This window comes from Zingiber officinale, chromosome 6A, assembly GCF_018446385.1.
Source record: "Zingiber officinale cultivar Zhangliang chromosome 6A, Zo_v1.1, whole genome shotgun sequence".
Classification (NCBI taxonomy): domain Eukaryota; kingdom Viridiplantae; phylum Streptophyta; class Magnoliopsida; order Zingiberales; family Zingiberaceae; genus Zingiber; species Zingiber officinale.
In genome coordinates, this window is record NC_055997.1 from 61,493,369 (window position 1) to 61,506,020 (window position 12,652).

The window sequence follows — 12,652 nt, forward strand, 5'->3', positions numbered from 1 at the left end:
ACGACAGGGACCTAGAGGAGAAATTGGTTTTGGCCTTCCGATGAGCTTGAGTATCCCGTGTTCGTCCCGAACAAACAACTCAAGTTCATCGATAATAACTCATTCCACTAAAGAGTTATTATCGCACTACCGCACCAATCCCAAATTACATTATGGGCTCCTTCTTATCATGAGTGTATTTGTCTCCCTGTGTTTAAGATTACGAATGTCCACTAATTAAGTAAGTTATTGACAACTCACTTAATTAATATCTAGCTCCAAAAGTAGTACCACTCAACTTTATTGTCATATCGGACTAAGTCCACTTGCAGGGTTTAACATGACAATCCTTATGAGCTCCTCTTGGGGACATTCTCAACCTAGATAACTAGGACACAGATTCCTTCTATAATCAACAACACACACTATAAGTAATATCATTTCCCAACTTATCGGGCATATTGATTTATCGAGCTAAACCTCACCCTTTGATAAGTCAAAGAAATAAATATTAAATATATGTGCTTGTTATTATATTAGGATTAAGAGCACACACTTCCATAATAACTAAGGTCTAGTTCTTTTACTAAGTCAGTACAAAAAGAACTTACCTAAATGGTCCTACTCAATACACTTGGAGTGTACCAGTGTAATTTATTAATCAAGATAAACTAATACTTAATTACACTACAACTATTCCGATGATTTGTTCCTTTCCATCTTAGTCGTGAGCAACTGTTTATAGTTTATAAAGAATTGACAACATGATCTTCTGTGTGTGACACCACACACCATGTTGTCTACTATATAAATTAATTGAATAATTACATTTAACAAATAAATGTAGATATTGACCAATGTGATTCTTTTATTTCAAAAATAAATGTTTACAAAAGCTAGGCTTTTAGTATACACTCTAACAATCTCCCACTTATACTAAAAGACTAAGCTGCCATATCTGTTGTCATACCTGTTGTCATACATCTTATTCCCATTCCTCCACATGTCGATTAAAAGCTTTCGCCGGAAGGGCCTTAGAGAAAGGATCTGCCAGGTTATCTGCTGATGCAATCTTGGCGACGACAACTTCTCCTCACTTGACGATGTCTCGTATCAGGTGGTACTTGCACTCTATATGTTTACTTGCCTTATGGGCTCATGGTTCCTTCGAGTTTGCAACTGCATTGCTATTATCACAATAAATTGTGATGATTTTGGGAAAACCAAGAATCACATCTAAGTCCATTAGAAAGTTCCTGAGCCATACAGCTTCTTTGGCTGCCTCAAAGGCTGCCACATACTCAGCTTCCATGGTTGAGTCCAAGACGCATTTCTGCTTAACACTCCTCCATGCAATGACTCCACCTCCTATAGTAAACACATAGCCTGACGTAGACTTACTGTTGTCCCTATCTGATTGGAAGTCTGAATCCGTGTAACCCACAGGGAGCAAATCGTCTGCTTGGTAGACTAGCATATAATCTCTAGTCCTTCTCAGGTACTTTAATATATGATTTACAGCAGTCCAATGTCCTTGTCCAGGGTTACTCTGATATCTGCTAACCATGCCCACGGTAAAACAGATATCAAGTCTCGTACACAACAGTGCATACATAAGGCTTCCTACAGCCGAAGCATAAGGAACTGCCTTCATATCCTCCTTCTCCTTTGATGTCTTCGGAGACATCTCTTTAGATAAGGCTACTCCATGCCTAAAAGATAAGAAACCTTTCTTGGAGTTCTGCATGCTAAAACGAGCAAGGATCGTAGCTATATATGAAGCTTGAGATAGACACAACATTCTTTTCTTGCCATCCCTTATGACTTTGATCCCAAGAATGTGTGCACATTCTCCTAAGTCCTTCATATCAAATTATTTGGACAACAATACCCTTACGTCCGATAATCCCTTGACATTGTTGCCAATTAATAAAATATCATCTACGTATAGTACAAGAAATACCACCACGTTTCCGTTACACTTCTTGTATACGCAAGACTCATCCAGACACTGAATAAATCCATATGACTGGATTACTTCGTTAAATCGGATGTTCCAAGATCTTGAAGCTTGCTTCAGTCCATGAATGGACCGATTGAGCTTGCACACTAGATGCTCTTTACCCTTTTCAATGAACCCTTCTGGTTGCTTCATATGGATGTTTTCTTCAAGACTTCCATTAAGGAAAGCTGTCTTGACATCCATTTGCCAGATCTCATAATCCATATGAGTGACAATGGATAAGAGTATCCGGATAGACTTAAGCATGGCTACCGGCGAAAAAATCTCCTCATAATCGATTCCTTCTTTCTGAGTGTACCCTTTCACAACAAGCCTTGCTTTGAAGGTTTCTACCTTCCCGTCTGTCCCTCTTTTCCTTTTGTAGATCCACTTGCATCCAACGGCTTTAACACCATCAAGTGGTTCTACAAGCTCCCAGACCTTATTAGAATACATAGATTCTATTTCAGAATTCATTGCCTTTTGCCAAGATACTGCATCTATATCTTGGAGTGCTTCGTCATATGTCTGGGGATCAGGTTCATGTTTGCCCGGGATCAAGTCTGAAGACTCTCCCAAAAACATGAATCTCTCAGCTTGCCTTACAACCCTCCCACTATGACGAGGCACTGTCGGTGGTTGTGTATCATGTGTGACACGTGTTGCAGTCTCTTGTGGTACTTCATCTTGTGCTGTTAGTACTAAAGTAGACGTGCCATCTCTAAGTTCTTCTAGAACAATTTTGCTACTGGGCTTGTGGTCTATTATATAGTCTTTTTCTAAAAACTGGGCATTGGTGCTAACAATGACCTTCTGATCTTTAGGACTATAAAATAAACCACCTTTCGTTCCTCTGGGATAACCCACAAACACGCACACTTCTGTACGAGATTCTAACTTATCAGCATTCGGATTTAGCACATATCTCAGACTAAGCTTACGCCCATTCCACAATTCTGTGGGAGTAGAGGATACTGATTTAGAAGGTACTAAGTTCAGAATGTGCGCTGCCGTTTCCAGAGTATATCCTCAAAACGAATTTGGTAATTCTGAATAACTCATCATCGATCTAACCATCTCCATAAGAGTCATATTCCTTCGTTCTGCCACACCATTTTGTTGGGGTGTACCAGGTGCGGATAACTGGGATTGAATCCCGGCCTCTGATAAGTAATTCCTAAACTCTCCTAATAGGTATTCGCCACCACGATCAGACCGTAGAGTCTTGATACTTTTACCAAGACGTTTATCCACATCAACCTTGTACTCTTTGAATTTATCAAAGCACTCAGACTTGCGGCGCATCAGGTAAATGTATCCGTATCTTGAATAATCGTCTATAAAAGAGACAAAATTTTCAAAATCACCTCTTGCTTGGATAGACATAGGACCACACAGATCAGAATGAACCAGTTCTAACGCTTCTTTGGCTCTATACCCCTTGGCCTTAAAAGGTCTCTTGGTCATCTTACCTTTCATGCAAGATTCACAGGTTGGAAAATTTTCCAACTCCAATGGACCCAAGAGTCCATCAGCTATGAGTCTTTGAATCCTACTTAAGTTAATATGACCAAGCCTTAGATGCCAAAGATACGTTTGGTTCATCTCTAAAGGTTCTTTTCTCTTATTAGAGTTAGAAGATGTGTTATTAATTTCCATATTTTACTTTGTGGGAGAAATTGGATTTAAAGTATATAAATTGCCAACTAATGCACCAGAACAGATAATCACCTTATTTCTCTTTATAACGACATTGTTATTAAAGGAAATAGAATATCCATCCAAATACAGTTTAGAAACTGAAATTAAATTCTTTCTAAAACTGGGTGCATATTCCTATCAAAAGATAAGTAGACGTCTCCCACTGCAATAGCCGCCACCTTAGTAGCATTGCCCATGTAGACAGTTATCTCTCCATCAAATAGTTGTCGGGTTTCCTAAAACCCCTACAAAGAATTACAGAGATGATCAGTGGCTCCCGTATCTATACACCAGGTGCTGGTAGATAACACCGCTAAACATGTTTCAACTACTAGAGCATGAGATATACCTTTATTGTTCTGATTCCTACGAGGATAGTCCGCCTTCCAATGTTCAGACTGCTTGCAGATGAAGCACTTGCCCTTCGGCTTCTTCATTCTAGCTTTTTGTCCCTGAGGTTTATTCACTCTCTTTGCTGAAAAGACCTGTTTCTTCTTCTTCTTGCCTTTCAGCTTAGAAGTAGAACCATTTTCAGTATAGTGAATCTGAGAACTTTGACGAAATATATCTTCTGTTGCCTGTAGTTCTGTCAGAAGTTCTGCCAACGTATACTCTCTTTTGTTCATGTTATAGTTCAGGCGGAACTGCTCAAAACTTCTAGGTAGCGTTTGGAGAATTATATCGACCTGGGTTTCCCCATCGATTTCTCCTCCAAGAACTTGTATTTCATTCAGATAGGCCATCATTTTGAGGATATGAATGTTGGCGCGGGAAGCATCCGACGATCGACCATTGTTTTGATAATGGCAAAGGAATTCAAAGTTAAGTTGTTTTGTGATCTAATGAACTTGATTGAGTGTTTCAGGAAAGTCCTAGCTACGGTTAGGCAGGTGGAAAACCCTAAGGGGTGGTAACCCTAGGTCATAGGGGGTGGTAACCTTATGCAGAAAGTCTTGGCGGGTCGATAGCTTCAGGCAAAAGTCCTAGGAGGGGGGGTAACCCAAGGTGGAAAGTCCTGGTGTCACGAACCAGGTGAAAGACTGGACCAGCCGGGAAGCGGAAGTCCAGCAGAAAGTCCGGAAGCTTCAAACGCTGAGCAAAAGTCCAGTCGATCTGGAGGATCGCACTGGCATCAGGTAATCTCCTGAGTGGAGTAGGTGAGGGCCCGTTCTCCGTAAAGGGAACAGTAAGCGTCGGGTCGACCTAGGATTTTCGGTTGGAAATCCAAAGTCAGACCCGGACAGTCCGACGACTGTCAAATATATTTATCATATTATCCATGTGCTAACTTTTTTTTGCAGGGTTTGTGTTTGGGACTAACACAATTTGCAGGAACAAAGGAGCATCTTTAACCTCGGATGAACAGTGTCCGAGGCGCCTCCATGGGGCTTAGAGGCGCCCCGGGTACTAGCCAAAGCCAACTGTCCCGAGACGCTGGAGGCGCCTCGGAGGTCACTGGAGGCTCCTTGGACTAGGCATTGGAGGCTCCTTGGATTAGCTTGAAGGTGCCCTCAGTGGGATAAGGTGCGACCAGATTAGAGCTGATCCACGCGTGCGACTCGGCGGCCTAGAGGCGCCTCGGACAGGCTTGGAGGCGCCTCCAACACTGTTTAAAAGGGGACTTCGACCAGCTGCTTGATACAACGAATTCTAAGCAATCCTTACGCTGCAAGCTGCCTACGAGACGATCCCGAAGTGTTGCAACGACATCCTGACAACCCGGAGCTTCAGTTTCAATCTAGTTGTTGTCGGTATAAAGTTTATTTCAGTTCATAATTGTACCTAGTTTGTAATACTCTTTCGTGATTATAGTTGTTGCCCAACGTAAACGCTCAACGAGCATGAGCCTTGGAGTAGGAGTCGCCCTAGGCTCCGAACCAAGTAAATCTTGGTGTGCTTCTGTGTGTTGATTGTTTCCTTTATTTATTTCTGCTGCTTTATAACTCGATAGTTTTACGAATTCAAAAAGAGTGAAAGCCACGAGCATTATTCACCCCCTCTAGCGCTTTCGATCCAACAATTGGTATCAGAGCGGGGACGCGTTGATCTGGTGCAACCACCAATCACACAATTTTTTTCGTGGTATTTTCAGTTTTTATGGAGTCAATTAGAATTAGCTTAATAGCTATATTCTAATTAATTTTTCAAATCGGATTTTGCTCGAGACTGGTGCAACACCACTCGAGTTCACAAATTCTTAACTTTATTTCCCGCACTACTAATCCAAGACCTAGTCTTGGAATATTTTTATTTTTTGTTGTTGCATATCACAAATGACCCAACAAGAAGGTTTCAGCACCGTTCGCCCCTCACTTTTCTCTGGAGAAGACTTTGGATATTGGAAGGGGCGAATGGAGACCTTCCTCAAGACATAGTTCGACACGTGGATGATCATCAAGACCGGACTACAACTGGCATCCGACGAAGACGACAAGCCGACACCCTGCGAAAAATGGGAACCAACCCTAATCAAGAAGGTGGAAGCTGATGCCAGAGCAACCTGCACCCTCCAGTGCGGACTGACCAAGGAGGAACTCAACAGAGTTGGACCATTCTCCAGCGCAAAAGAACTTTGGGAGAAGCTGATCGAACTCCACGAGGGCACCTCCGACACTAAGGTAAGCAAGAGAGATCTCTTGTTCAATAAATTATATAATTTGAAAATGCAGGAAGACGAGACGACCAGCCAACTTCATGCTCGTATACAAGACATACTAAACTCCCTCCACGCGATCGGGCAAAAGGTCGAGAACATAGACATCATAAGGTACACACTTAATGCTTTTTCGAGGAGCACATTGTGGGCATCAATGGTAGATGCCTACAAAGTCTCCAAGGATTTATCTTCAATTAGATTAGACAATTATTTTCTGAATTTGAACTTCATGAGTAGACTAATACATAGCCACCTGAGAAAGGTGTAGCTTTGCTTGCAGGTACCAGTAGAACACGCGAACCAAGATCACGATAAAGAACCGAGCAAGAGTCGGAACCAGAACCAGACTCAGACGATGAAGACAACGAACTAACAACCGAACTCGTGAACTTGGTAAAAAAGCTCTACAAGAAAAAGAAGGGCTTCAATAAGAAAGACCTAAAGAAGGCAGTCCAATCAAAGGAGGAGGGTTAACCGAGCTCAAAGGTCAAATTTGAGGTGACCTGCTACGGATGCAACCAGAAGGGGCATATGAAGGTCAACTGCCCCAATCAAAAGGATGCAAAGAAGCAAAGAAAGAAGAAGGTACTAAAAGCAACCTTTGAAGAATCTTCAGAAGAGGATACCGACGACGAGCTCGAACAGACGAGCCTTCTTGCCCTGATGGCCCGAGACCAGATCAATGTGTCTGAGAGCGAGAGCGAGTCGGAAGCAGAATCGGAAAAAAGCCACGGATCCATATCCATTTCCGAAGGGCCTGATCCCTCTGTAAGTATCCCTCGACTTAACAACCTAGTTAATTATTTGTTACGAAAATTAGCTAAGTCTAATCTTAGAATTATGTCACTTCTAAAGGAAGTAGTTGTACTTAAAGAAGCGACTAACTCCGAATCTTTGACTGAACCAGTTCAGACTGGAAACTCGACTCAAGTCCAAAAACTTGAGGAAAAGAATTCCAGCCTGAAAACTCAGGTCAAGGATCTGGAGAAAACATTAGAATGATTCTCTTTGGGTTCCAAGAACCTTGACCTACTTCTTGGAACACAAAGGGCAATTTACAATAGAACTGGACTAGGATTCAAATCGAAAAAGTAATATAAATCATATTTGTCACTTATACAAAGAACAAATAGAAAAATGATCCAAGCATGGGTCCCCAAGTCCAACCTGATCAATCAAGTTGGACTTGGACAATATTGGGTCCCTAAGGATCAAATACATTACCTCGATAAACCATATCGAGGCTATAATCCAGGGGAAGCTAAAAGAAAAATAATAAAAATAAAACTATATTCAAACTAAATTAAATTCAAATTAAATTAAATTAAAATTAAATTCAAATAAAATCAAATTAAATTCAAACTAAATCAAAATCCAAAGGAAGGCTCCAGAATAGCTGGCACCTCCGAAATTAATCCACCCGATAAGGGTAAACAAGAGTAGACTACCCGACCGAGTAATTAAGGTTAGATTAAAATGAGTTAGGTTTAACTTGACCCACGGTACTGGTGAAGTATTGGATGATAGTACATTGGGGAAACTTAGTCATCGCATGTCTAGGAAGATATGACTTCGACCTGGTGCATTTGGCTAAGTGGAATTGACCAAAGCTACCCCTTATGGATCCTAACCAGTTAGACCAAGGTTCTGTATTAAGTTCAATGGGTAGGACTATTTGGAAACCTCGAAGACATGGTTACTTTAATGATGTCCTTGTGACTCACCATATATAGCCCAGAAGTTTATCCAAACAATGCATACTTGTTGAACCCAAATCTAAACCTGAATCTAACACAAAGTTAAACCAAACCCTAAAATTAAACTTAATTCATCTCACATACATTGTAGGATTACCTAATTAAAAATTTAGATCGGGTGAGATGACTAAGAAAAATAAAATTTCATTCAAAATTAAATTCACAAATTAAAATTAATTCAAAATTAAATTCGTAATTAAAATTAAGTCAAAATTAAAATTAATTCAAAATTAAATTCGTAATTAAAATTAAATTCAAAATTAAAATTAATTCAAAATTAAATTCGTAATTAAAATTAAATTCATAATTAAATTCGTAATTAAAATTAATTTAAAATTAAATTCGTAATTAAAATTAATTCAAAATTAAATTCATAATTAAAATTAATTCAAAATTAAATTCATAATTAATTCATAATTAAACTCATAATTAAAATTAATTCAAAATTAAATTCATAATTAGAATTAATTTAAAATTAAATTTAAAATTAACTTCATAATTAAAATTAATTTAAAATTAAATTCATAATTAAAATTAATTCAAAATTAAATTCATAATTAAAGTCGTAATTAAAATTAATTCAAAACTTAAACTTATTTTTCAAAACAAAAATTAATTAACTTACATTATTGTTTCAAAGTTAATTAAATTATTTTTTTTCAAAATTAATTAACTTAAAATTATTTTTCAAAACTTAATTAACTTATATTATTTTTAAATTAATTAACTTAAACTATATTTTTTTATTAACTAAAATTATTTTTAAATTAATTAACTTAAATTATTTTAACTAACTTAAATTATCTTTAGATTAATTAACTTATATTATTTTTTCAAATTTATTAACTTAAATTATTTTTAAATTAATTAACTTAAATTATTTTTAAAAAAATTAATTGACTTTCAAAAATTAATTTACTTAAATTATTTTTCAAAAAAATTTTAACTTAAATTATCTTTTCAAAATTAATTAACTTAAATTATCTTTTCAAAATTAATCAACTCAAATTGTTTTTCAAAAATTAATTAACTTTCAAAAATTAAGTAACTTAAATTATTTTTCAAAAATTTTTTAACTGAAATTATCTTTTCAAAATTAATTAACTTAAATTATCTTTTCAAAATTAATTAACTTAAATTACCTTTTCAAAATTAATTAACTTAAATGATAATAAATTTGTATTAACTTAAAATATTTTTCAAATTAACTAACCTACTAACTATTGAAAACCTAGTACGAGTAGAGAGCTTATTTAAATCAAACTATCTTTTAATCCATTAAATCCAAATCAACTACTTTATGTGTAGGAACTCGATCAATGGATGATAGATAATAGATGCTCCAGACATATGACTGGAGATAGGTTGAAGTTCACTAAGCTCAAACTAAAGAACCTTGGGTCAGTTACATTCAGCAACGACGATAAACTTAAGGTAATCGGAAGAGGTAATATCGAACTTAACTCCAATTTTGTCATTCAAAAATTTCTATTAGTTGAAAATTTTAATTTCAATCTATTGAGTATTAGCCAGTTATGTGATAGTGGATACTTAGTTACCTTTGATAATTCTGGATGCTTAATTGAAAACGTTGACAACCCCAAAATCCGACTTAAAGGACTTAGGAAAAATAACATCTATACAATTGACCTACCCTGAATAAAGTGTCTCTTGACACAACAAGAGGAAACCAACCTGTGGCACAGAAGACTGGGTCACACTCATATTAGACTCATTTCGAAAATAAGTCAAAACGGCTTAGTCAGAGGATTGCCCAAATTAAAAAATCTAGAAAATACAATTTGTCATCCCTGTCAACAAGGAAAACAAACCAAGTCAACCCACAAGTCAACCAATCTAGAAAGAACCAACTCCTTACTTGAGCTCCTTCACTTAGATCTATTTGATTCACATGGAGCCAAGTCACTATGCAAGAACCAGTATTGCTTAGTTATAATTGATGACTACTCCAGGTTCACCTTGGTAAAATTTCTAAAAATAAAAGATGAAACTTTTGAAGTCTTTAGTAATTTTTGTAAATTAACAGAAAATGAAAAAGATACTAAAATTAAAAGGATTAAAAATGATCATGGGGGGAATTTGAAAATCATAGATTTATCCAATTTTGTAAAACCAATGGATACAAACACGAATTTTCATGCCCTAAAATCCCCCAACAGAACGGGCTAGTAGAATGGAAAAATAGAACCTTACAAGAAGCCGCTAGAACCAAGCTAAACGAATATAATCTAAATCATCAATTTTGGGTTGAAGCAATAAATACGACAAACTATATTCAAAATCGAATTCTAATTAACAAACATTATAATAAAACCCCCTATGAAATTTATTATAATAAAATTCCCAACTTAAACTATCTAAAAGTATTTGGATGTAAAGTTCATATTTTAAACACTAAAGACTACTTAGGAAAATTTACTCTCAAATCAAACCAAGGAATCTTTTTAGGGTACTCTACAACCAGTAGGGCCTATAGAGTCTATAATCAAAATACCCTAAAAGTTGAAGAAACAACTAATGTAATATTTGATGAAGAAAATAATCTACCAAATATAGATCAAAATATTGACATTAACCCAAGAATTATAGAAGATGATGAAATTCAACTTAACACTAGTAAACCAGAGGAACTAAATCCTAACACAAATATAAGACCAACAAGAATAGGTACTTCTCACCCACCTGACCAAATTTTGGGTGACCCAAACTTAGGAGTTAGAACTAGGTCCTCGTATAGGAACCTGAGGTAGATTGCCCTTATTTCAAAGATTGAGCCTAAGACTATAGAAGAAGCCCTACCCGACCCAGACTGGATTATTGCTATGCAGGAAGAGCTAGAACAATTTGAAAGAAACCAAGTCTGGGAACTTGTACCTAAACTCATAGATAAGTCCATAATTGACACCAAATGGGTATTTAGGAACAAATTGGATGATCAGGGTGAAATAGTTAGAAACAAGGCCAGACTAGTAGCCAAAGGATTCAGTCAGGTTGAAGGTTTAGATTATGATGAAACCTATGCACCAGTAGCTAGACTCGAATCCATTAGGATGCTGCTAGCTTATGCAACACATAAAGGATTTAGATTATACCAAATGGATATCAAGTCAGCCTTCTTGAATGGATTTATTAAAGAAGAGGTATATGTAGGTCAGGTTTTGAGGACTTAGCTCATTCAAACCATGTATTTAGATTAAAAAAGGCCTTATATGGACTAAAACAAGCACCTAGGGCATGGTATGAACGGTTATCTAATTACCTAATATCCAAGGGCTTTAACCAAGGTCAAATAGACCAGACTCTATTCGTCAAAACAATAGAAAAAGATATTTTTGTTGCCCAAATCTATGTTGATGACATAATTTTTGGCTCAACCAACACCAAACTGTTAAAAGAATTTATTAATTTAATGGAAAACGAATTTGAGATGAGTTTGGTGGGGGAACTCAATTTTTTCTTAGGTTTACAAATTAAACAAACCAAAGATGGAATCTACATTTACCAAACCAAATATGCCAAAGAAATAATTAAAAAATTTGGCATGGAAAACTCAAAAATTATAAATACTCCAATGGCAACAAATAGCAACATTGATTCTGACCTAGATGGAAAACTAGTAGACCTAAAGTACTATAGAAGTATAATAGGTAGTTTACTCTGCCTAACTGCAAGTCGGCCCGATATCTTGTTTGCAGTAGGTATGTGCCCAAGATACCAATCCTGTGCAAAAGAGTCACACCTAACATATGTTAAAAGGATACTTAGGTACATTAAGGGCACCCTAAATATAGGACTTTGGTACCCTAGAACTTGTACCCTTGACCTTGTTGGCTACTCTGATTCAGACTATGCCGGGTGCAAGTTAGATAGAAAAAGCACAAGTGGGAGCTGCCAAATTCTAGGTCAGTGCCTGATAAGTTGGTCAAGCAGAAAGTAACACTGTGTTGCTCTATCCACTATTGAAGCTGAATACATAGCACTAGGAGAATGTGCCTCCCAACTTTTGTGAATGATGCATACACTAAAAGATTATCGGCTAGAATACAAAAATACAAAAATTTTAATTGACAATATAAGTTCAATTAACTTAACCAAAAATCTAATTCACCACTCCAGGACCAAACACATAGAGGTAAAACACCATTTTGTAAGAGATCATGTGGCTAAGGGTGAAATTGTACTCAGCTATGTTGAGTCCAAGTCAAACCTAGCTAACATTTTCACTAAACCCTTACCTGAACTTGAGTTCAGTGCACTTAGAAGGCAAATAGGTATGTGCTGGGTAGAATAGTTTTTGATTTTCAAATCAGCTTCGGACAGTTTTCAAAATCATCTCATGTTTTAAAAATTCTAGGAAAATATTGTTTTTAAAATACCAGTTTTACTAGACTTTCAAAAATATAGAATTAGCTTAGGCTCTACCCTAGAAATCTTGCTCCCCTAGAATTCAGCCAGAGCATCTCACAAACACCTAGGTTTACCTTGCTTGTGTTTGAAAAACATAGAATGGTGTGAGATGCATAGGGTACAGCTTGG